The 25,565-nt window shown below is 41.4% G+C and overlaps 1 long non-coding RNA gene across 1 annotated transcript in view; it reads left to right on the top strand.

Moving 5' to 3' along the window:
• The window catches only part of LOC148385285 (uncharacterized), a 194,214-nt gene extending 193,283 nt beyond the window's left edge, over nucleotides 1–931 (top strand). Inside the window, exon 4 of the long non-coding RNA XR_015853072.1 lies at nucleotides 452–931. This is a non-coding gene — a long non-coding RNA (uncharacterized LOC148385285). The remainder of the gene's footprint in view (nucleotides 1–451) is intronic.
• Nucleotides 932–25,565: the final 24,634 nt, after the last annotated feature.

Genomic DNA, 25,565 nt, shown 5'->3' with positions numbered 1-25,565 from the left:
CTGGACTTCCACGCAACCATTCATCGACCCATTCATCCATTTCTCCATTTGCAGTTATTTTGTGTGATTAGACATTGTTTAAACTAAAGCCTTGAGGGCTGATTGTACATGCAGAACAGCATCTCCTCATCATTGGCTTTATTGTCTTAAGTCATTTGCATGTCTGAGGCCCATATGTAATGAGGTGAATGGAGGCGGGGCTTCATAGAGCTCAACTGGTATAGGAAATTATTCAGATTCAGGAAGTTTATGGGAATATTTGCCTCTTACATTTGAGTGTAACTCTGTTACGTCAATGTCAGTTTTCTAACTATGACAAGTAAATGCTATGTAAACATGGCCGCCCTCCTCCCTCCGTCTATAAAAGCACCCACCTGTGCAATGCTGACAGGTGCGAGTGAAAACAAACCATCATAAAGCAAAACCATCTGGACCCTTTGCTCCCCTTCAGAGCGTTGTCTGTGCCAGTCGCTGCTGGTCCGAGGGATGCAGGAGTGGATGATGAGATGTGGGATTGCGGCGTCCGCCTGGAGCCGCTGGAGAAAAGGGAACAGAAGAAGCGAGAGCGGCAGCAGACCCTGGAGGTGGTCCAACAGGCGCGCTCATCCTCTCAACTGGTGCAAAAGGATTGGTGGTTAGTGGGATAATCCGACGGCGTGGACGCTTCAGATAGCTGCCTCCACATGTGTGGAAGGAAGAGGAAAGAATAGTCGCAACACAACGGGAGTCTTAAGCGGTGATGGTGCTCAGCACTGCCAAATTATGTAAACAAATGGAGCACATGGTCTGGTTTGGAATGTTTTGTGTGTGGGTGATGTTATTTTGGTTTGACTCGTATTCTCTCCTACATGGTAACATATGCAGAGCACCTTCAACCAATATTTTCACAAAGACCTCCATCTGTTTACTTATTTATACCCCGTCAGTTCCAATATTCATTATTTAAAGTGATCATCTATTTATACTGGTGTGTATGTATATAAAAAAAATATTACAAGAAAAAAGTTACGTTTGAAAATTGTCAACAATGTTCAATTATTTTTGTTATGAGAAAAAGAAATGATAAAATCCCAATTTAGAATATTAGGAAAAGATGTGTTTTGTAAAAGTCACAAAATTACAAAATAATAAGAAAAACACGGTTAATAATATAAATACTATTTTGGCATGTTAAAAGAAAAAACGTCATTTTAGGAGAATATTTTTTTATTTGAATTCGCTTTTGCCTCATACCATTTCATCTTTTTTATATAATAGGCCAGTTTTTCTTAATTCTTACAATCTTACCACTTTATTCTCGTTAGCACCGATGAAACCTGCAGGAACATAATGAGCATAAAAAGGCACATATTAAAGATCTGAATAACCAAAGGAAAAAAAAAATGAGGATCACAAACATATTCATTTAAATATGTTCTCCCCGGCTCATTAGATTTTAATCTCTTTGTTTATTCCATCCCTGGCCAGAGTTAGTTTGAAGCCATTTGCTTTCAAGGGCATCATAAGATAATGGTGGCAGATGGGAAAGATCCAGGGTGGCAGCACGCCTGTTTCCACAGGGTCATCTCTACCATTAGACCACCAACATCAGGTGACGACTGATAGGACAGCTCCAGCAAGTGTGTAAGGAATGCGGGAAGGCGCCAAGACTAGCAAGTGTGTGCCAATTCTTCCCATCTGCAAAGTGTAGACAGACTCAATTGAGAAGCAAGGTAAGATTTGCAAATGGTTGCTTCTGCTAGACAGAATGTAAAATATTTGAATCTGTTTTGCTAGCTGATGACGATTGCTTCCATATATCTTATATGGCTCAGTTGCAGCTTCTCACAAAATATGTACATCCTAAATAGATATGCCAATTACACTAATGGGAAGCAGGAAGTGTGACCAATTCAATTAGCAGGCTTTTCCTTGTTCCATTTTTCTGCAACACCTCACAGCGTTTGATGATGACGCACGATAGTGTTGTATGTTTTGTAGGATGTGCTGGAAATTGTTTTGAAGCGATGGGACACAGCAATGGATGGTTTTGTCAACATGGTGGCTGGTGACTCGTTTTGTTTGTAAGTTATTGTGATATAAACAAGAAGAATTTGCTCATCAGCTTTTTTGTACTTGTGCCCAATTTGCAGGATTGTTCCTGTGAGCACTTTGGTCCTGTTTTATTTAATCCAAATAATATATATTCACTTTCAATGTAGAGTATAGTCACTTTTTCTATTTATTTAATGAGCTTAGCTGGTTGTTTTATTTTGGAAGCCACATTTTTGCCAGGAAGAAAGAAGATCTGGCTGCCTGCCCATTCCCATTCTCCTCTTTCTGTGACTTGCTGGGGCTATTATGACTGTCACTCATGTTCTAACATAAAGGAGCTTATTTGAAAGGGCTCAATGCAAAACTCATATCTTACATGAAACAGTCTTGATTTATTTTCCCTTCGCTTTTCTTCCTAAATCTCCCCCATGTCTGGAATCACGCCTTTCAACATGCAGTCAAAGCAACAGGGAAATTCAGTGTGGACGGTTGCCATGGTCCTGCGGCAACCTCCAGCCTTTTCCTTTTCCCTCCAGTCCATATCTGTCCACAGCAGGTGTCGAGTCAAGCTCAAAGATAGCTGTGATATTAAAAAAAAAAAAACAACATATTGGGAACTTTATTTACACTCTGCTCACATAACCGTTATTCATCTTATTCCGGGCAAAGCAAGATGACACACTTTATTATCAGCGGCTGCTCCGTCTGTGTTTGTAGGTGCACATTCCTCTTTTCTGTCAGCGAGATCTAAAGCTAGTGTTGTCATCCCCAAATCTATAGGCCGCAAATAAAAAAAGGGGCTTTCTTTGAACGGCTTATTGGTAGTCTGTGTGGGTGAATGATGGTGATATGTCGGTTGTATCTCAATAAAACCGGTCCAGTTCTTCACCTATGCTTGTAATTCTTCTCTACCTTCATCGTCTTCCATTCCCAGGTGTGATTGTGAAGACGACACAGAGTCTGGCACACGTTTGAAGAGCGAGACTGTAGGCGGGGCTTAGACACGACCGGTGTGACCTTGCAAACAGAAGTGTTGAGCTGGTGCCAAAACTTGACACTATGGTTCCCCGTTGTGAGGTCCAATGTGCCAGCAGCAGCAGGTGCCCTCACACAAGTGGAACTATGGGCTGCCATTCAGAGTCTGATTTGCATTCGAATAGAGCGCACAGGGTAGATGGTCTTGACTGATTGGCTTAGTTAGCGGTTGAATGATTTGCAGATTTACTGTAGACATCTTTTGAGTGAACAATACTGCTGATACACCAACATTTTGGCTCAAAGATTTAAAAACATCCCATATAGTTCTTTGGCGACCTTTGTGACTTCAAGATGAAGGAAAGGAAAGCATTAACAAAAGCAGGAGTACAAATAGAAACCAGTCATGATTTTAAAGCCATTATTTATGATATAATTTTATTTCCATCCGATTAAATACGTTTATTAAATTCCATCTATCCAACATGAATCAATATAATTAACCCCACTAATCTACATTGTGGTTTATTATTGATTAGTTTTTGAAAAATGGCATCCACTAAAATAAAATCAAAATCAATTTGTCTCATTATGGAAATTAAATTTAAATTTTGTTGTAAACCAACCAGGCATTGACAGGAATACGATTTTACCGCGGCACAACGATGCTCATTCGGAGTTCACATAGTTTAACTGGAAATTTCCATAATGGCCAAACCTCCCTCTGCGTAGAGATTATCAAAGAACACATGTAGCACTCCTCGAGGCTAACAGGGAAAACATGCATACATCAAGTTAAACATTGGCGAACACAATTAGCTACCTCATCCCAGTGGTCAGTGGAACAATAAAATCAATAAGAATGTTGTAAAACTACATTGAGCATGCTGGAGTGTTGCGGCAATGTAAATATAAGGGGAAAACTCAGATGCAGCAATTGGGGTTGCTGATTTTTTTTTTTTTGCAGATATTTCTTATACTATAAAACATATTCCAAATTTTAAAATGATAGTGTGAGGGAATGTAAAAGCGTAACTGAGTGGAGGAGTCCAAGTGGGCACACAGATAAACACACAAAGTGATCCTGGGGTCTTTTCAATTGTTTTCAATTTCCTTTTACCAACTTCTTCCACATGAAATAGAATAACCTTCCCTGCTTATATAACCTGAATTTGATTACCATATTAACATCCTTAACAGCATGAAACTAATTTGTGGTGCCATGAGTGTCTTTGGGAGAAGGTCACAGTAATGAAGAGTAGACCACAAACGTGATTTCAGTGTCACTTATTAAACATTCAGTAATTGTTTATGTTTGCGTGATTGGAAACGTTAAGAAGAGAGCAAAGCTGCCACTGTTTTCTTGTGACCTGGCTTGAAATGCAATTTTGTTGTACATCAAATCAACATTGAACAGCTTCCAGCCTACAAAAACCTTTAGCATTTTTTCAATAATAGTTACCGTAAATTTCGGACTATACCGTGACTTTTTTCACACATTTTGAACCCGGAATCACGAGTTTTGGCTGGTGCGCCTTATAGTCCAGTGCGGCTTATAGTCCGAAAATTACGGTATTAAAAAAGTTGTGTTATCACATAAAAACATAACAGACAACATGAAGAGCAGTTTTATTGTACAACTTTTTTGTTTTTGTGCTAATAGTGGCAAATTTTTAACTGATGCAGAGATGTTGCGTCACAAAAGTGAGACATGACTGTAAACTGACAAGTCATAAAAAGGAGGGAGACAGTTTTTTTTCCTTTCACGTGACAACAAGTGCAACAAGAACCCTCGCCATGTGTCACGAAAGCCACCTGCACACAGCGAGGGCACCCCGCCACTGTTTCAACGGGCACGGCGTGCGCACCCCAGCAGGCTCCCAGATAGCGAGCGGCTAAAGAGCTTATTTCCCCAAATCTCTTTATCCTTTCTCGAACTGTGAGACGTTGACAGAAAGTCAGTTAACTCTAGCCAGTGGCAGCTGCATGGGTTTTGCATAATTAATTATTTATAGGGAGCCAGACATAGTAATTACCATCCAGATGAATATGATATTCTAATCAGCCAGGCTTTAATTTTAATTGCCCTCCAGCATCTTACTGTCAGTGCTGGCCTGGCTTGATAAAGGAGAGAGTCTCTAAACACCATTAGACATCTGCTCCGAGAGCATTGCCTCCACTACCCAGCATCCCCATCATCCGCCATAAAAATCAATACAGGACCGGGCTGTGTGATCTCCCTCATTTTTCTATGGAAAGCTATTTTTTGTCAATGACAAAAGCAGAGCGGGGCTTCCAGCGATGGAGCCTGCTCCCCGGTGATTGATGAGGCCTTTAGGATTTGCTATTCTTTTTCCTTCCTTGTCTTCCTTTTTTTTAGGGATTTTGGAGTCTCATCTCAATGTACCATATGGAAGAGCTTATCAGGCTTTATAGATTCTTTTTTTCCCCTTTTCTCAATGAACTGATTCTTCATATTGGACATTTGGAGAATAGACCGATTTAGACTATTTTTATTCCTCGAGAATGGGCAATAGGGCTGCGTGAAACTAAAACATGAAATATCTTTTAGATTAAATTATTATTGATTCTTTTGATTGTTATTGTACATTGAATTGCTGTGGCTAACCAAAATTGGGAATTGCAAAATAACATGGAATAATATTATGGCTGTGCATCTCAAAGTTCATCAACCTCAGTGACTTCGGCCATTACGAGGTTCAATTTCCTGAAAGTACCTTTCAAACACGCAATAACTTATTTTAGCAGTTTTGCTTCTTGTTTGATTTAAACTCTCTAACTTTTCAGATGAAAAGTAATCGAAGGCACTTGTTTGAGTCCTTGGCTCTCATCCAAGCCAACCGTTGTTTCTCATTATCATTGCGCATTCACAGAGCAAAGCAACACACTTCTCTGCTTCTCGCCTTGGCTCAAGGTGTTTTGATCTCCACACATTGCCAAGAAGGTCTTCAGATGTCTAGCTCTCCACACGCCCAAAGTTTGAATTTCATTAAAGAGTCTTTCTGCTCCCTCGGCTGAGAGGAACAAAGCATGAGCCGGACTCAATGGTAATCCTGCCTGCGAGGCGCCGGTGTCAAAGGTCGCTCGTCGCCAGCTGATGAATCCTGTGGTCGGGGTTGGAAAAGGGGATGGAGAGACGGTGGGTAGGGGAGAGAGGGGTGGCGGCAGAGGGGCTTCTCAGGTTATCCGGGGAGAATCTAATGAGGAGGATTGGAGGAGAAGAGGAGCCATGCTGCTGAGGCTGAGCTGCGGGGAAACCTCAATACAGAAAGCAGCAGTAGAGGAAAAAAAAAAAAGGCGCAACATGAAAAAGTAAGAGAGCCAGACGTAAGGCGCAATCAGAGGTTGCAATCTATGCTGTTGTGTGAGAGCCACTTAGCGCCTCAGGACAAGCCCTCGGCTAATAAAGCTAAAAAGTTGCCGGGTGCTCTGACCTTGCTTTAGAAAGCAAAATCCCCTAACAAGGACATGCTGGATAGCCAGGAAAAAACTTTTCTCCAGAGTAAAACACTCATTCCTTGAATGTTTCATACACTCTGCTTTCATTATAACTGAGAGCCTTAGCTGACTAAGTCAAGCAAACTGTTTGGCTCCCGATACATTAAAAGGAAAGATTAGACAGTGTCGGACACGGAAGCCGACTTTTCAAATGTTCTCATTGCATGATTAGTAATAGACTGTGAAATGTCTAACTCAATTATATAAGGAGCTTTCATAGTAATGAGATTTTTGAATGCAAGAGCATCAGTCAGTTTTGTTTCGTCAGCGTCAAACAAATGCTTTGGAGGATGTTACACATTTTGAAGTGGTTTCATCATGTGTTTCTCTTTAAACACTACAAAAAAGTCCATCGTCTCATAGAACCGCCATGTTTGGATTAGCTCATCTCTCGGCCTCCTCGGAGCTTTGATTGGACATTAAAGTATGCGCTGGCTTTCATATAAGCAGAGTCAATGGGGTTCAGCCACAATGACCCGTTTCTTACATTTCATTAAATGACTCATTATCTCTCTGGATGTGAATTCACCGAAGCCTTAATGTGCCTTATTTATGGAAGACGACCGAAAAGCCCTCCCTCCCACCAGACAATAAATTGATTCAGCATGTGGAAAATAAAATATTCTGCCAATTTAGGGAGCGTTCATTAATCAGTGTCTATATATTTGTGTGGGTTCTTTCCATCCTGCTTAAATTGCTGAACTCATTGTTTGGGTGCTGTGGTTCATTACTGGGTTGAGGTGGATGATGGAGGTGCTAGCATTGCAGAAGCATGGCGTCATCAAGATAAAACTTCCTCAAGTTGCTTTTGAGTCCTTAGAGGTGGAAAAAGTTCTGCCTTAATACTGTAGATAATTTGTGGCATGATGATTTTATAAGGAGGCTGGGGATTTTCCATGGGCTCAATATTAATAACATCTTCCACAAACCGTTTGAACAAGGTGCCAGATTTATTTATGAATCACTACCTGTTGTCGGATGGACAAAGGCCAGTTGGGAGAATACACCAGTGAAGCGAGTGACCACTCGGCTGGGAATCCACGTGTATGGCCTTAACATGCGTGTCACACTTTGTTTTCTTGGAGACCTTTAACACACCCTAGTGAACATGCCAAAGCAAATCTGTGTGAATTGGCCCAGTACTCCAACATGAATCCAAGGCAGGGGTGACCAGCCATTCTAAATGAAGCCCTCAGAGACCACTCACCCAGAGAGAAGAAGAAAAAATGGGACTAGGAAGAAGCTGCAGCGAAAGAGCTGAAGTAAATGAAATGCCAATAAAATACTCCAAGGATGTAAACATGCATACACTGTAACATTTTAGCGATAACGATCTATTTATAGTGGAAGGACTTAAAAGCTATAAGTGGTCCCGGCTCTCTCACACACAAATTATTTCCTAGCTGTCTTAAAATATTAACAGCAGCTGGTTCACTGAGTGTGAATCCTGAGCAAAACATAAAGTTCAGCAAACAGTCATCGAATGTTTGTTTTTGGGTCTGACCCCTTGAGCATTGGGCTCTATTGTGTTCAGAATAGTTCAAAACTACAAAGTATTTTTTTTTAATTCCAATTGCTGCATTTAGAGGAGCCACTGATTACTAATCATTCTTATTAGCATACGATGATAAGTCTAATGTGCCTGCAGGCTAATCCTCTTTGCCGCTCAATTCTGGATAACAGACAATTTTTTTTAGCTTTTAATCCATTAATGAAATTTGTTTGCTCATTGACTTGAATCATAAGCATAATTATAGGGATAAATATATCGTTTTCAGCTATATGAAACGATTTGTATTATATATAAGGATTTTTTTTTTATAAGAATTAGAGACAGTGATGTGTCATTAATTGATATGATTTTTTTTGGGCACATTGGCTTACAGTGCAAAACGCATTTTTGAGGCTGCATTAAATTTGACATAAAAGTGCAGGTTGACATCCACGTGATAATTCCAAATATGAACACTTTGCAGTGGTTTGCATGTCATGTTAAAAAGAGGGAAGCCGACTCATGATTTATGCAAATGGTGGCCCATTACTGTGCCATCTCACATGCAAGACAGGCAAAGGTGGACGAGTTTAACCGTTCCAAATTACATTGCTAGGACCTTCAGATGACACCATGAATGCAAGTACAATTTTACCGGTCAGCACTTTGAAATCATTACCGCTGTTTAGTGCCTAATGCACACGTTAATTATGCATGAAAAAGATCTACCCAGATATAGACTTTTACCATTTTTTTAGTTCTATTGTTAAGGATACGACAAACTTTGGAAAATGTGTGTTTTTCTTCAGTCATCCCCTGTGTGTTAGAAGAAAAAAAAAAAGAGTGCTCGCTTTGTGATTTGAGGCCATCTTTTGGCACTTATTTCCAGCATTGGAGATTTGTGAAGGCGGCGGCGGCTCAGTGGCTGCGGATCACAAACACAAGTAGTCATCGTGCACAAACCACTGTCAGCTCTCATCACTCCCCGAGACCCCGAGGGCTGGCATGTGCATGTGAGCGAGGTGCATACTTTGCGCGCCTCCGTCCTGATAGCCACCCTTGAGGCACCTTTCATCCAGAGATGTGCTATCTGCTATTTTCAGCCTCCTTTTTTTTTTTTATTAGTGAGCGCTGCAACCATCAAGTAGCACTAGATTGGAGGAAGTGAGAGTGGCATCAAATAAATCGGTTCCACAAGCATTTCCTCACACCTATTACAGTACTCCGGCTGACCGGCCAGCACGGTTTCAAGTTAATGGAGGGTTTCCGCCGCACTGACTCCTGGGAAACACACTAAGAAAAACAAACATGTTGCATGCATTTATATTTTTGTGTGAAAACCACATGGGGAGCTGGTTTGTGAGGATTTCATTTTATTTTGGTGACAGGTTGTTATTTTCATACAATCACGTCAACACCGCGGGGCACAAAGCTTCGACGATCCCTTTAAGTGCTTAACGGCGACAATTCCTTCAATTCTTCCCATCTCACACTCATCCCCTCCTGGGATGATAATCCTCCTACATGTTTTACATTCCGAATCCCTCGACACAAGTGGAATGAGTTCACAATCCTTGAACCTGAAATCCAAAGCTATAAGGTGCGCTAATGGCAATTTCCTCCAACCCGTCCCCTTAATGCAACCCTCGGTGAAAGACGGCATCAATATTACAGCAAGCGGCACTTTGGGCCACAATGCTGCCTGTAAGCGTACAAGACAGCTTTCACATCTGATTATGACCTCTCATAAGTAGCGCTTGGCGCATCTCGCCAACCCCTGCCCCCGAAACACCGCTTAGGGCTACGGAGGCGTTCATATGGCCCCAATCTCTCCATGTCAGAATGGCAGCAGGGTAATCACCGTTGACAGAGCTGTCCGTCTGAGTAGCCCTTCGTGCTGCCTGTCTGAGTGGCCGCCGTGGATATTTCTCAATCTCCACAATAGGCCCGAGGTCTATTGCCACTCTGCCAACCATCCTCCTCATCAGCACGTAAACCCCCATCCTCCTGCTCCCTGTTGTTCACCTGGGAGAAATAGGGAGGGACAATGATGAGTTTCTTGTCCCAAGGCTGCCTGCAGGGATCCATGGATAGTGTGACGGTGTCACGCAACCCGTCTCGGCTTCTGGGAGAATCCTTGACACGCACACAAAGCAAGTAGACGGGCTCTTTTGTCACATTGGGATGCGCGCAGTGCAGCGGTGGGCCCCGTAAGAGTGTTTGGTAATCATGTCATATAGGAAACATCTATGACAGAGGTGGCCGGTGTCACCGGGGAGGGAGGGACGTTCATTCTTCTACGTCCTCCTTTGAATTCATCCACAGATGTCCATCACTCATGCAGACACACACAAATACATGGACGCCCCTCAAGGAGAAAGAACACTTATCCATTCAGTCCACTCTATTCCATCCAATCGTTGCTGTGATTCACTCGGGAACTCAATTTCATTCAGGATACTGTTTGTGTGTTACTGTTTTGAATCTAGGGACCTGACTCCAGCGTTTCTGAAACACTCTAATGTTCTTGCTAGCTAAAGATTCATTTCCATGACAATTGTACAGTTTTGAAAAGGATGGCCAGGAGTTAAAATCACTTTTTTAAAAAAACATCAACTGTGGGTTTGGAATACAAGACTAGCGTATTTTCCGCACTATAAGGCGCACCTTCAATGAATGGCCCATTTTAAAACTTTGTCCTTATATAAAGCGCACCGTATTATAAGGAGCATAGAAAAAATAACTCAACGTTGCTCAGATATTAATGCAATCACAATATAGTAACACTCGAAATAGTGAAAACAATAACAATATATCAATGACTCAATGTTGCTCAAACGTTAATATCACACAACACACAAAATAAACACGTGAAGCTTACTTGAATAAATGAGTCCTCATCCACAAATCCATATTGGTCCATATATAAGGCGCACTGTCTGCTTTTGAGAAGATTGGAGATCTTTAGGTGTGCCTTGTAGTGCGGAAAATACGGTAGTCGTATTTACTGTCAGGTAAATATGATTGGGTTGAGGATTTGTGTTGGTAGTGATTGGGGCGTCATCCATTATTTTACACCTCTGTTCGTTGTTTGACAACTCCAACATTAACATGAAATCACAATTTCATACAGAAAGCCGTACCACTGCGCCTCAGGCAAGCACACTTAAATCCCCACCTCGTCCTATGTGCCACATAAATAGTTAACAGTCAAACACTTCCTGCAAACTTTGGAGCGATTTCCACATGCTTCTTGTCATGCTCCTGTCACACTCTTTAGACACAAGAATGTAATATTAATACCCAGCCACTTTTTTCATCGCTACCATGACTCCCGTGTTTTTTTTTTCCTCCTCGGTCCCGCTCCATTCGAGCTGTCAGGCCGAACCTTCATCTTAGCCTGGTGCGAAGCATTTGTGCGTGACATGTGCCAAACAGCAATGGCCTGTCAGCATCCTCTGCCTGTCTGTCACCGAGTAATTGGCACACATGTAATATGAGCAGACACATGCAGGTGGTTGCCCCCGCCTCTGTGCTACCTTTCCCTCCACAGTTCGGAACCCCGGGGGGCCCGTTTAAAAAGACGTCCTGCGGCGGCAGGCTGCTTGTGTGTATACATTATGGGCAATATCCTGCACACCTTCTCAAACTTTTAGTGCCAAAATAAAACATAATTGGCCGTCTGGTGTTGAGGTGGAATGGCTTGCATTCATTTAACATGCAGGGAAGTTTCTCCTGTGTTGAAAAAAAAAAAATGTTGAATATGTTTTGTTTATTTGACAGATGGCATTTGTTCTGTGCTCTTTCTAAGCGGGTACCTCCCGCAGTATGCCAGACTTAAAATTCAGCAGCATCTGCGCTCCAGCAGGGGTGTTAGTCACGGTGCGATAGCCAAATCCCAAACAGGTTGTAAATGGGGGTCCGTCTTTCTTTCCCTTTCGTCTACATCCCTCTCGCCCTTTGCAAACTTGACTTGCCAGTGTACAGAGATTTGCTGGAGCCTTCTTATGGGGGCTGCTTACCTGCCAAACATGCGGCAGAGTCACTCACTGTGACTTGAAGATTGGCCCCTAAGTCTCCAACAATGTCCCACACCAGTCAAGTTTAATCTCCTCTTTGCTTGATTTCACCCAATTTACTGATTTTTAAAAAAGTCTTGCAAGAGGTGGAAGACACCCTGGACTAGTCTCCAGTCCACTATAGATCACATATAGACACTCACATTAAAACCTATGCATAATTTAGACATTTTGTTCATCTTTACATCGGAGAGTGTTGAACCCAAATTTTCTTGACCGTGATTCGGACATGCTAACCCTGACTTGTTTGTTTGAGCAACTAACTTCAGAATAGTCCTGTTTTCTATCGTCACCCAAATTGTTAGCGTGCAAGTGGTGCAGAATATAAAAACGTTGTTTATAACCGTGACTAAAGATATTTTGTTTATGTTAGACTACATGGTTAAATGTGTTTACTAAATCACACATCCACTGACATGTTTTTGTCACGTAGAGGCACGTACTTCTTCCCCCGTGTGCTGCCAGAGAAATAAAATGATGTCATTCGTTGTGAGAAGATGCACAAACAACTTCAAGTTTTGTAGAGTTTCACCATATGCATTCTAAAAGTTGAGTTATTGATTTGGGCCATGAGTAATTTATGACATTTTCCTCTGGCTCAACAACTAAACTCCTAAAAAGGAGCTGAAGTCTATTGATTTGAATCAACTTTAGCCTTTTATTTCCATAACCAATTCTTGAGTTGACCATTTTGGACTCACAATATATATCCCACGTATTTTTTATGGATTACAGGATGCAGCCTGACTTCCAGGCAAGCGAGCAGAAGCATACATGGCGCTTAGCTCTTGTGAAGACCAAACCTCTCATTAGTATGTAAACAGGACTGCAGCGGGTCAAAACAACGAGACCCGGCGGACTTGTACTCAGAATAACGTGGCCTTGAGACTCTTGCACTGACAGACACCGCCAGCCCAGGAGCTGTGCGAGCCAGACCGCCAGCCTCCCCGCTGACTCCATCCGGCAATCAGCAACGTTGCGAGGCCGCTCAGAGGTCAACACATGATCTTATCAAACCGCCTCCCAGTAGCCACCAGAGTGTTCACATCTTCTTAAGTAAATTGTGTGTGCGCAAGTCACTAAGTGCTCTTCCATCCTGACACTGTGGTGACCTCTGGAGGCATGGATGCCAATTTCCCCCTCTTCTTTTTTTTTTTTTAAATCTTGTCTTCCCCCTCTTCTGTGGTAGTCTCATGCACTGGCTGCTTGCAACTCATTTCATCATGCTTTATATATGGAAATTGTTCCATCGCCACATTCGGAAAGGGAAAAACAAGATTCCAGTGGAGCACAGGGAGAAGGAAGTAAGGCAAATAACTCCGATAGCATGATAAAGTAGAATTTACCTACCTTTGTGCATTCTAACAATATTGGACCATACTATTATTTAATCTGGCAGGGTTGCTGCACCCAGCTTTTAAAATAATACAATTTAGACATTCACACATTCCCATTTAGAAAGTTTCTATATATGGGTTGACCCTGACTAGCTTTTCCTCAAATTTCCATTTATATCGACCTCGGGGGAATGGTTGGCTTTTGTGTCTGCGTACTGTACGGCATAGTGGAACTCAAAGTCTGAATCAAGTAGCCTGATTCAACTTTTCCCAGGGGTTCCACGCTACTGAGGAGGGATTATTGCCAATACATTCCTGGATCTCAGGGGACCTCACTGTGACATCCTACATGTGAAAATGGTTTTCCAAACTTTAAAAAAAAGAAGAAATAGAGACACGCTGCCTGACTGTGAATAGGAAGAGGATAGTAAAATTCTACGGTGCAAAGAATTCCATCATCTGGCATCATCATCTGTTTTTATTCCACTTTCTTTAGATCTGCTGTATCATTAAATATTTCACGCACCTTTCCACTTTCCACACGCCCAATATCGATTCATTTGGCCAATCAAAACAGATTGTGTCACGTCGCGGCTTCGACTTCTGATACGTTCACCTCGTTTTTCTGCACGATTAATCAATAAGTGCCCCGGCAATTTTGCCCAATTAGTTTTACACTCGTTCCATCGATTGAATAGGGAGGAAAAACATATTCCATTTTGATGCACATCACAGAGAAGTCAGACACCTCATCAGGTGGTATTGATCAAAGTCAGACGACGTGCCGATGGCCTCCATTATTAGTCGTGACGGCCTCCGGCTTAAGCACATCACACGTGTCGCTGTCATCACCCTCATCCCCCGATCCAGAAACCCCCCCAACGTACATCACTCTTCCCTTACCGACCTCATTCTCATCCCCTCTTGTTTCCCAACATTTCCTTCCGCTCTTTATTCACGCCGTCCCCTAATCAGATCATGGCGACCCCCTGCTGGTGTTAATGGAGGTGAGAAGGAGCTCCGGGTGTCAGGATGCAGCTCATCTCTCAGGTACTCGCCTACCAGTAATGAGGACGGGCACTGTCGAAACACGAGGTCCCGCTGTGCCAGACGCATGGGAGGGCATAACAAGCGTCTCGTACTGTACAACAGAAGAAAATAAGCATGAAAAATATCATTTCAACTCGTTAGAGCGTCTGGTATCATACCAGACGAGATCGACCGTCTGTGTTGTCTTTCTCGTCACAGCTCTTTCCGTTTTGATTGCCGACATGTGCAGTCCGTTACTTTAAGAACTTTATTCCGAAATGACGGCGTGTGTTGAACAAGGCCTCCTGAAAGCTGTCAGAGGCTGTTGCAAAGCGTCAAATGCAAATAATTGTGCATTGATGCGGAATAAAAATGCAAATACATGCATACGTATGTATGTATGTTTTTCACCCATCCACATCAGATTATGCAAAAATTGTAATTCTGTCAATTTCCCAGACAACACATTGGAGGAATATAGTAGCACTTAAGGAATATGTTGCTACAATTAAACTTAGTGGCAGGGTGTAGACTTAATAAGATGCGGCTTGTCGGTTGGTTTGTTTTTCTGTAAAACTTTGCATTGATTGTTTTTTCTTCTAATGAGGCTGATCTAATTAATCAATCAGTCTTCACTAGTCTCCACGAATATGCGTTGCAAGCGAGGGATCTCTGATGGGCGGAGCTATCAAATAAACAAGATTGAGGACCGACGTGGTTACTAATAAATATTTTTGTTGTTACACCGATTAAGATTAGATCTGATTTTATCGGCAAATTTTACCAAACCCCAGTTAATTCCAATTCACTTATTTTTCTTGTATCTTTATCGAGTTTCCACATATTTATTTTTTGCAACAGATGGAACATGTATTCAGATGTACACACAATATACCCAAATACAACACAATATATCTGTTCTACACTTGCAAGCAAATGTCGCTCTGCCTGAACAAATCTCTTTAGTATGTGCAAAAGCATAGCCCGGAGCAGCACTGGTCAATAGAAACAGACAGATCAATATGTGAATGGTGCTGTCATTATTCACCTAATGCGTGCTGATTTTACATGCATGAGGCAAATTCAAGGAACAAAGTGAATGCCGAATGTTGTACTCCTTGCTTTTATTGTACAAGCATAAAAAAATAATAGAGACAACAAACCATTTAAAATAATAAGACTTTAGATGTCTTTAATTGTTACAAAAGCCAGTTTCCAGTTTCACCCTCTTACTAAACTTTCTCCCTTTTGCTCACAGTGTTGTAAAATCAAGCTCATACCGGTTTCCGAGCTTGTTGATGTGTGAAAACATTCACCACCACCACCAACAACAAAAAAAAAGCTTCTTGAGACCTCTTTAGTTTGCATTGCTTCTACCTTTTGATGGGAACCCCATAAATTATGCATGGGCTGTGCATCAGGGCTGAATTTAAGCCCCAGTGTTATACACCAGCGCCTCAAGATATCTGAACACACAATCGATAATTCTCCATCAGCCGGCGAGGCTTCCGAGAGGCCCACACAGTCTTCTTTGAAGCCGTCTGACAAGTTAAACCCAGTCCAGTTTCTTTTCTACTAATGGCCACCCCCCGGAGGACAATATGACATGTGCTTTTGTAAAGTTTTATTTCTATGTGGCCCACTTCGAGGATATATACGGGATGACGGAATTCGGTTTGACAGAGGAGAAATAACGGGTTTCATTCTTTCATTTCACTTTAAATGTCTCCGGCTTGTTTCTGAATATGGAAATCGGGTTGGAGTTCCCGAGCTTTGTGCTAATGAAACAAACATCTTATTTTCAATTCCTCCTGCGAGCCATCGATCAATTAGCAACACTGCTATGTATGCATCCCTCTGTGTCTCATTTAGACTCGGCTTGATTGATATACTGATTCTACCGACAACAAAACAACGTTCCCCAGGGGTATGGGCAAAAGGGTATCCTTCAACCATTTCTTCTCATTTTCAACACTCTCGCTTTTAATCTATCTTTCTGTCTAAGTAGGTTTTCATCTCGGCTTGGGGAAAGTTACTCGTGTAATGGAACCTCGAAGGGAAGTGTAATCAGTTACGGTGAGCTGATCAACCTCAGATTTTTTCTTTTATTCAGATTTATAAACAATTTCTTCTAACAAGTCACGCGAATAGAAATACGGAGGGAAAAAGCTCCATCGTTACAAAAAGCAAAAATACCCATATAAGTTGAAATTAATGAATGCAAGATGTGAAACTAATTAAACATTCAACTTGCAATTGTAAATTTACATAATTTAGTGAGTCTTATAACACATATGTGTGTCTCCTTTGTTTTTCTCGTGTCCTCTGCACTCTCAAACCAAGGGCGAGCCAATAAGCTCACGGTTGTGATGCAAGACTATGCAAGCCTGACAGAGGTCTTATATGTGACACCTTTGTCACACAACAAAAGCAGAAGCAACATTTTGCTGAAAAGGAAACCGATGTTGCTGCAACATGTAACTTTGCCGGAAGGAGAGTATTGGACTGATTGGACTCTACCATTTTGGATTAGAAACCAAGTATAAGAGGACATGGTGTCTTGCCAAGCTGGAGTGTCCGTTCCTCCTTTCCCATTACAGCTAGCACTTTCAAATACTACTGACCCTACGGGAACCTACTGACAAATACACCACAATTGCGGTCAAAAAGAAATAGGTTGCCAGTCTACGTTTACCCCCCTAACAACCATCACCATAGAAGCTATGGAGTGAAACAGTCAAGTAACTGTCAGACGAGACAGTGGAGCGAGGAGAGACACATAGGGGGGTGCAAGGGCTTTATATAAACAGACTCCCTGTAACAAGTTTGTTTTTTTCAAGGTGTCAGCTTCCACTGGCCAACGGTTATCTGTGAGGTCTATCCTGTTTGGTTTGGCATGCGTACGGGCTTCAGCAATAAACTTGACTGGATGCAATGAGCCATTAATTAGGCTGCCAAATGGAGCTTGTAATTTGGCAGCGGCAAAACCAACAGAATTTTGAATTGCAGATACACGCCATCACTGAGAGTGAAAGGAACGGCAACTGCCCTAACTGAAGTTGGTGTGTGGATGTGTTTGTGTGTTGAAAGACTTGAGGGGCTATCTATCTTACTGTGTCAATATGTGTGTGTATCATGCATACCAATACATAAGCAATGTGTGTTTTATGAATGGGAGCCGCACACACTTCCGTCTCAATTGGAAATGCTCAAACAAGTTGCCAAATAGCTGGAGATGAGTCAAATTGTAATAATTTTTCTCATGACAGGTATTCAAAGGAATTTTGCTTATCTGAAGGATAAAGTGTGGAGAAAAAAAATGTTTTTAATTAATTAAATTTTAATCAGCATAATAACGGAACTCAACAGATTTGTTCCCAAATTGTTACCCAGTCTAATCAATGTGTGTTTTCAAATGTAAGCATTTGGGCAATAATCCAAATTTCCAAATAATTATTCGAAAAATTGAGTTTTCTCTGACTAGTAATTGCCGACAGGAAGTTGCACACACAAGACCAAACCAGACTGACTAAAACCTCAGCAGTAATAAAATAGATGTACTGTAGTCAGTACAGGTGTGAACTTTAGCCATTGGTCACACTTTAAATGCAACTGAGTGGTCGTTAAGGAGCACAGTGGAAGAAGAGGCACACACATACTGTAAGTGGTTAGTGGGTGTGCCATGGGGGACTAGCAACGGTCCAACAAGGATCAATTACCGGCTGCTTGCTGAAGAGGTCATGCTGCATTGAATGTCCAGGGAAGGAGGTCGATCAATGCAGACTGCACGGGGGTCGGACATACCGAACTCGTATGTTAGAACCATGTTGGAACAGGACCTGCCACCCAAGTTACTCCACTTGCTGTCTAACAAGTGGTGCAGATAGAACCACAGCTCAACCTAGTTTTTAAAAAGTGCATATATGGAGCAAATGTTGCACTCTGCTGACCCATCTATACTTTATCGAGAGGGCGTCCCCCTTTAGTTTCTTTACTGTTATCAATGTAATTGCTAGTTTTGCTTTGAGCCAAATTCTCTTGCCAAGATGAACGTGCCAAGTGTGCGCCAGCCAACAAAGTCAAATGGGACTGCAGAATGGTCGATAATGGAGTAATCAAGTAAGTTAAAGTCAAGGAGGTCAACAAAGTGCACATCCATTCTTCAAGAGTCGATCAGTTCAGCATTTTGGCTCATGGTGGGAAAAGTCACTATTTGATTCAGGCAATTTTAACAACAAATTCACAATCCCCAGACAATCGTGCCCTCCTACTGCAGTGATCCTCTGGCCTTCAAAATTTTTTGCATGTGACCTAATATTAGCATAAAGTTTGGTATGAGCATTCAGAGTCATCAGGTGATGCAATAAGATCGGATTGGTGATTCCCCTGATTATTATTCTTGCACTGCAGTCATACCGACATTGCTCACGGGCATAGTGCATATTCTTTGCTCTGGGAGGACAACGACCATTAACGGAGCTCGGTTGGAAACATTAGCTGCCACAGCATCTTTCCGCTAGTTACGCTGTATCTCTTTCAGTAGACTCCAGTAATGCCTGGCATGTTGCAGCACTGTATTCACACATACGTGTATACTGTAAAAAAAAAAACATTTTAAAAATCACTTGAAAATTCTGCAATGTAGCATAAGCCTAAAAGATGAATGGTGATGGGCCATGGGTTAATGCACAGATGTAAGATTTTACACTATATGTCTTATGTTGCATTTGATTTATGTTAAAAAAGACATATTATATAATACGGCCACTTTACAATCAAGAACAGATTTGACTGGATTGACCCTGCACCATCTTCAAAGTACTAGAAAGCATTTTGATTAGATCTCTCTTGGTGGTGGTGATTATTATTTTATATATATATAGCATAGAAGGCCACAAAAAGATAGTCTCCTCTGTTTTGTTTTGCCTCCAACCACTAAGAGGCAGTGTGTTCATTTACTTACCTGAGCCACATGTGGGTGGAGCCCAGAAAGCTATAAAATCAGGGTTTCCTTGAGTGCACAGGTATGACTGATGAGGTGGAGCAAACATTTTTGCTGAGCAATTTTGTAGTTGATTTAGCATATGGCTTAAAGTTAAAATAAGTTATTGCAAGTGTAGCAGACAAAGTGGTGGTGGTGGTGATGAAGGTGGAAGTACACTCCGAAACATGTCAGGTAAATAAAACAACCTAAATCATTTGTCTGTTATAAAAGAACCAGTCAACTAATCTATAAATGAAGACACAATGATTTAACTATTTCTACACCCTCCATTGTGATTTAATCTTTTCTTTCTATCTTTTTTTTTCTTTTGTTTTAATATGGCCTAACTTTCCTAATCGTGAGTTTTGTCGCCTTCACATTAATGTCTAGATTTTGGCACTCGGAAGCAGTTCTGCTTCAGTGATCACATCTGCACTGGCTCCCCCTTGCAGCCACAAGGCCATCATCTTAGCAACACACACTTACCCATATGCAGGGTGTTGTCCCATTGGTGATTAAAAGCAAAGCATGGGACAATTATGATGCAATTCGGTGAGAGAATGGCTCTCCTGAGATGTATGATGGCCCATCATATACTTTCTGCAGAGAGGCGGTGAAGGAAAAACAAGCCGTGACAAAATAACATGAAGACCTGTGAGAGTGTAGAAAAGTGCACTAGTGGCTACAATCTTTAAAAAAAAAAAAAATAGAGAGCATTATTTTATAGCTCACATGTAGGGTATGCAAATTAAATCAGCTTTAAAAAATACATTTCAGAACATATTAAGCCATCTTTCATTAAAATGATGTTGAGCAGCGTGATGCCATCTTATATCGATCGCATAATACAGACCCAGTTAAAAGCATTCCGGCTCATAAATATCAATGTCTTTTTTCAGTCTGTCTTCTTGTTTCACACGCTGTAGACAATCCGCGTATTAAAACTGCCCTTCACGTCATCGGGACAGCACATGTAATAAAAGAGCCAAATAAAGCATTCCTGGTGGAAATCACAGGCATGAAGAGCGAGAGGCAGACACAAAGTTTGAACACGTCAGCTGATTTTTATTTTTTTTTTCCTTAGCCCTGTCTCAAAGGGGAGGTTTATGTAAGTGGTTTATTGTGTGCCTGCATCATTGGGAGACAGGGGGAGGTGGAGGGCATTTATGAGATTAGCACCAAGTAAACTTCTTAGACTGATTTCCCCCTACAGAGGACATCATCAGAGCTTCGGGTTCACGATCAGTTCAGGTATCATTCACAGCATGGTGCGGGGATATTGTGTTGGAGCTTTGACATGTTTTCAGGGAAAATAAAGTAAGACAGAGACAAAATATCTCCATTACCTTAAGTGCAGTACGTCTGAGACATAGCAGGTGACCGGAGGTGTCACAGGGATGATGGTTATCCATGTTGTTTGCACTTTTTCAGTGTCTTAGAGGACAAGTGTGAGGTTACAGGGATTTTCAAGTGCAATGACTGGAAAGCATTTATGACAAAGACACTCATGTAGGTAACAAATGAGGTTTTTTTCTGCAGAATGACCAAAGGAACGTCAATGAATTTTTGTTTGTTTTCTCTTTTGTAGCCTTAAAAGCAAGTTGGGATTTAGTTTCAGTTTGAACTCATCTTTTGAGGTAAAGCTTGGGAAATGTCACAAGTGCACGGCAAGCTCGCATCACCATTTCTGTGAGTTATCGGACAAATGGCCTGTGACTGACCCGCCCTATGTCAAGTGGGATCCTATTTTAAATCTGTTGAAGACAAATTGTCTGGAAATTGGACTGATGTTTGTTGTGTGGTGAACATTGATGTTTTTATCCTACTTAGCTTTTGGAAGTGTGGATGGGGTTGTGAATTGGTCCATTTTATATCCTATAGGGGAGAGAACTATATGATAGATGTCATTTTTAAAAAGTAGACCCCATTTAAAAGTCAAAGCATTGTTGAAGGTAGCCTGAGATTTCTTCCATCATGATTGAAAAAGCACAAGATGTCTGAATAATCTTGTTGGAAACCACAAACTAGAAAATATTTGTTATTGTGGATGCTTCAATCAGAATTTGGTTGATATTCTTTCTATGGTCGGCTTAATGTTAGGGAATATATTTGAGTGATAAAAAAAAATCCCCTCCAACAATGGGGTTGTTGTTGTAAGTGACTTTTTATCATGTATTTCTAAACAACTGCATTATTTCTAAACAATAATGGAACTTTTGTCCAAACAGCATTTTCCATTTGTTGAGGCAATAAACCGCACTGATACTGTGTGGTGTTTTTTTTTTTTTTGGCTTCCTGCAAAACAACAAGCTACTCTGCAGGAACGGTCACAGACGACAAAATCCATTCTCTGAATCGTTTTGGGGCGAAAGTGGAGAAGCGTATCGCTGTAATAAACATCTGACCTGGTGATAAAGTATCAGGCGGGAAGTGGCACTACATCACTCAGTGAGAGACAAACCCAATATAGCACATGAGAAGAGGTAGAGAAGGCAGACAATACACCCGGAGAAGGAGACTCGGCCTCTAGCGGGGCTGTCGCCGCTTTGCTATGAACGGCAACAGCTGGCCACTTTGATTAATTTGTCCGACGGTGATTTATCGGTTTGTAAGTCACCCATGTGAACCCCGGAATGACTTTACACGCTGTGCATACAAAGGTAACATGCGGTCCCACTTGGGCTCACTTGATATATATTACAAGTTCTTTTCCCCTTCTCTCTTCTTAGCTGCATTACTCAGATGTGACAGGGGAATCTTTAATATGAACTTTTAGCATGATTATCTTCATCGAACCAGGTATTGGTGATACATTCCAATGAGGTATCTTGATTGATTCTGCGTCACATAAACCCACAATGTTCGGTTCATCCTTATTGCTTCTTCTCGTGCACTGATGGGAACATATACCCAAGGACCATTTTTTAGATTACCGTATTTTCCGCACTATAAGGCGCACCTAAAAACCTCAAATTTTCTCAAAAGCCGAGAGTGCGCCTTATAATCAGGTGCGCCTTATATATGGACCAATATTGAGCCACTACAGCAGGCGTGTCCAAAGTCCGGGCCCACGGGCCAAATGTATATATCTTATATATGGACAAAGTTTTAAAATGGGCCATTCATTGAAGGTGTGCCTTGTAATCCGGTGCGCCTTATAGTGCGGAAGATGCGGTAACCAGTTCATTGTCTGACCAATTTTTAAAAGGATAATTTGGAATTTTTAATGCAGCTTTGAAATATACCAATTGTGACACGAGGCCCAGAACTTCTCTGACGCAGTCCTCATAGGTCTTGTCTGTTCAAACAGGGTTTTCCCCGGCCCCAATTCCATTTTTCTTCTGGAATGATGTTGGAATTCGTGTTTAGAAATTCAAACCGTGCCTTCAACCCAAATAAAAAGATGCAGACATCCCCTATTGTGTGCCTCCATTGAAACATCCGCTAGCATACAAGATAACATCTAATTCCATCTATTGAATTCATTCTATACATGGATGATGGAATTTTTTTTTTTTTATTAATGCACCATACACATATATGTCGCTTGGCAGAGATGGTGCAAAAGATGACGCCAAGAGCATCCATAAAGCATAAAACCTAATCCCATTATGGATAAAGCATCTTTGAAACGTGAAACATTAAATCTCAAAGGCCTTATTGAGGACGACACTTTTACCACTGCAGCACTGTCCGTACAAAAAAAAAAAAAAAACTCACTCAAACATTCTAACGGTGCCATTTCATCCTGTCGTCTCGCCCGTACTTTTTCTTCTTTTCCCTCCATTTACTCTGGCAGACACACGAGCGCCATTCAACGCACACACCAACTAAACGCTGACACCAGCAGTTTCTCGCCTCAGTGTCTCAGCTCTCAGCTCTCTGGAATCTGTTTCATCTCCACTGCTGCCAATAGCAGGACAAATTAATGAGAGGACGTTCCTAATGCAATTTAGCCAGCACGTGATTATAAAATAACACATCACCCCTACAGCCTGTATAAGCAATGAGAGCAACATGCAGAAAACAAAGTGAAAACTCTTTTAATCTTCATCACCTTAATCAGCTCTGCCTAAAGCACATTGATTCGCTCTTCTCTGCATAAATATGTACTGAATCTAATCTGTGTGTTTCTGTCTCTACCTGTGTTTGTATAATAGTGTTTGCATGTGTGTCAGCAGCTTTTCTTTCACGGGAGGGGTTAGGATTTATCTTTCCTTGCCGGGGAAGTCCCATACTAATTAAGTTTAGGCCTATTAGAGTGCGTGCCTCAGCCCCGCAAGCATTAGGAGGTGTCACTCCGCCATTCATCCTGGGACCTCGCAGAAGCCGGCGGCAATCGAGATAGCGTGCCGCCATTAAGATCCAGACTGCTGATGTCCTCACAGGATGGATGTGTTTATGAATCAATACATGCATTTGGCTAGATTTTTTTTTTTTTTTTAACTTTCTGACTCATCAACGGGAAAGAAGTTCCTTTAAGCTTGACAGTGGTGCTCCGCCAAGGCCGTCGATGCACGGCCATTAACTCCACATAAGAAGTAAATCATTGATGAAATGTAGATTGCGTGTAATTTATCGATCCACACTTGAATAATATTAATGGAGAATGTAGATCACTCGTTTTTGTTGTGCCTCAACTTGCAATAGATATTCCTGCACATGTTGGTTTACTAATGAGAAAGAATTTTAATTTGGGTTGTGCATGGGTTACTTAATAGACTTAACAACGACTAGTCCTGAGCTTTAAGTGTTGTTGTTGTTTACTTTTAAACCAGTGTATTAAATATAAAACTGAGATCATTGTTTTTATCATTCTGTATATAACATCAAAGAAATTTGGACGGCAGACATTTTTGTAATTGGCAGCCTAAATCATTTTTACAGTGTTCAGATGCAAATCCGCTTTCGCTGGGGCCCCATAAATAATTGAGTATGAACAATCATTTTGAATAATTCATTTCTAAATATTCTTCACTATGTTTTTTTTATTACCGGGGGGCAAGCTGAGTTCGGTGACAGCGGCAACGTGTGGCGGTAATTACGCCATGTGTCTGCGTCCCTTCTTAATTGCTGCGCCTCGGTGCCAGCGGGCGTCCTTGAGAAAAAGGAGCCGAAGGAAAAAGCGGGAGAGAAAAAAAAAACTCTTTTGGATTCCTATCTCTGAGATTACTATACTGACTCCTGATGCCTGTGTTTGTTGCTGATGAGTTGATGCTAATGGAATTAATGACTCCTGTTGTGTTTTTTTCCCAATGCGGTTTGTCTGTTGGGAGGGGTAAGAGGAGGATGGAGAAAGTCGAGGAGACTTCGAAGGCGGTGGGAAATTAAAACTAGAGCTTTAGGAAAGAGATAAGTCGACATGTGCACTGAGGCCTCCAGACCTTTAGGACCTACAAGGAATATGACGCCCCTGATTAAAATCATGACTATCATTAAAGAAGCGCCTAACTTGGGTTGGTTTTTTTTAATTGAGGGGTTTTTAACATTCGCTCTGTGACTTGACTGCTAATAACTTAAGTGGAAAAAGCTGAAGGCGGACAGATTTTCTCTCTGTGACTTTTTAGGCCATTGAAGTTAATGATGGATTTCTTGTCATTTAAGACACTAAAGTTAGTGATAAATATACCAATTAATTGTCTGTGAATAGAACGCCTGAGATTTGTTCTCCAATCATGGCGGCATTGTTATTCTTCCGTTTACTAAACATATAAGGCAAGGGAGACTGAGAAAATAATTTTGAATTAAATTTGAGAATATCAAATAAAATCGGGGCTAAACAACTTTTTTGAAGTTCTAAAGTAATTATGATCTGTAAACTTTGTGCTTTGGAAGTTTGTTTGAAATTTTGGAGACCATTTTGTTTTCCTGTTTAGCCAGGGACGTCACCCATTTTTCCCTGTCTTGTTAATGACCTCTACCACAAGTGTTGCAGTGCTATCAGACACCCAAAGCCACTCTCTCATTGTTTTGCAGTGTAGCCAGAAAGTTAAGCGAAGGCTTCGCTATTGATTTACGCGTCGTAGTGATGGCTGAGAGATTGCCTGCGCCGCCAAGTGATCCGAGGAGCGAGTGCAGGATTAAGGAAGGCATGGATTGTTATCGATTTCTATCAG

This window comes from Syngnathus floridae, chromosome 16 (assembly GCF_059516105.1).
Source record: "Syngnathus floridae isolate MCC-2025c chromosome 16, RoL_Sflo_1.0, whole genome shotgun sequence".
Classification (NCBI taxonomy): Eukaryota; Metazoa; Chordata; class Actinopteri; order Syngnathiformes; family Syngnathidae; genus Syngnathus; species Syngnathus floridae.
Note: the sequence above shows the minus strand (reverse complement) of the source record. Positions and strands in the feature narration are given on the sequence as shown.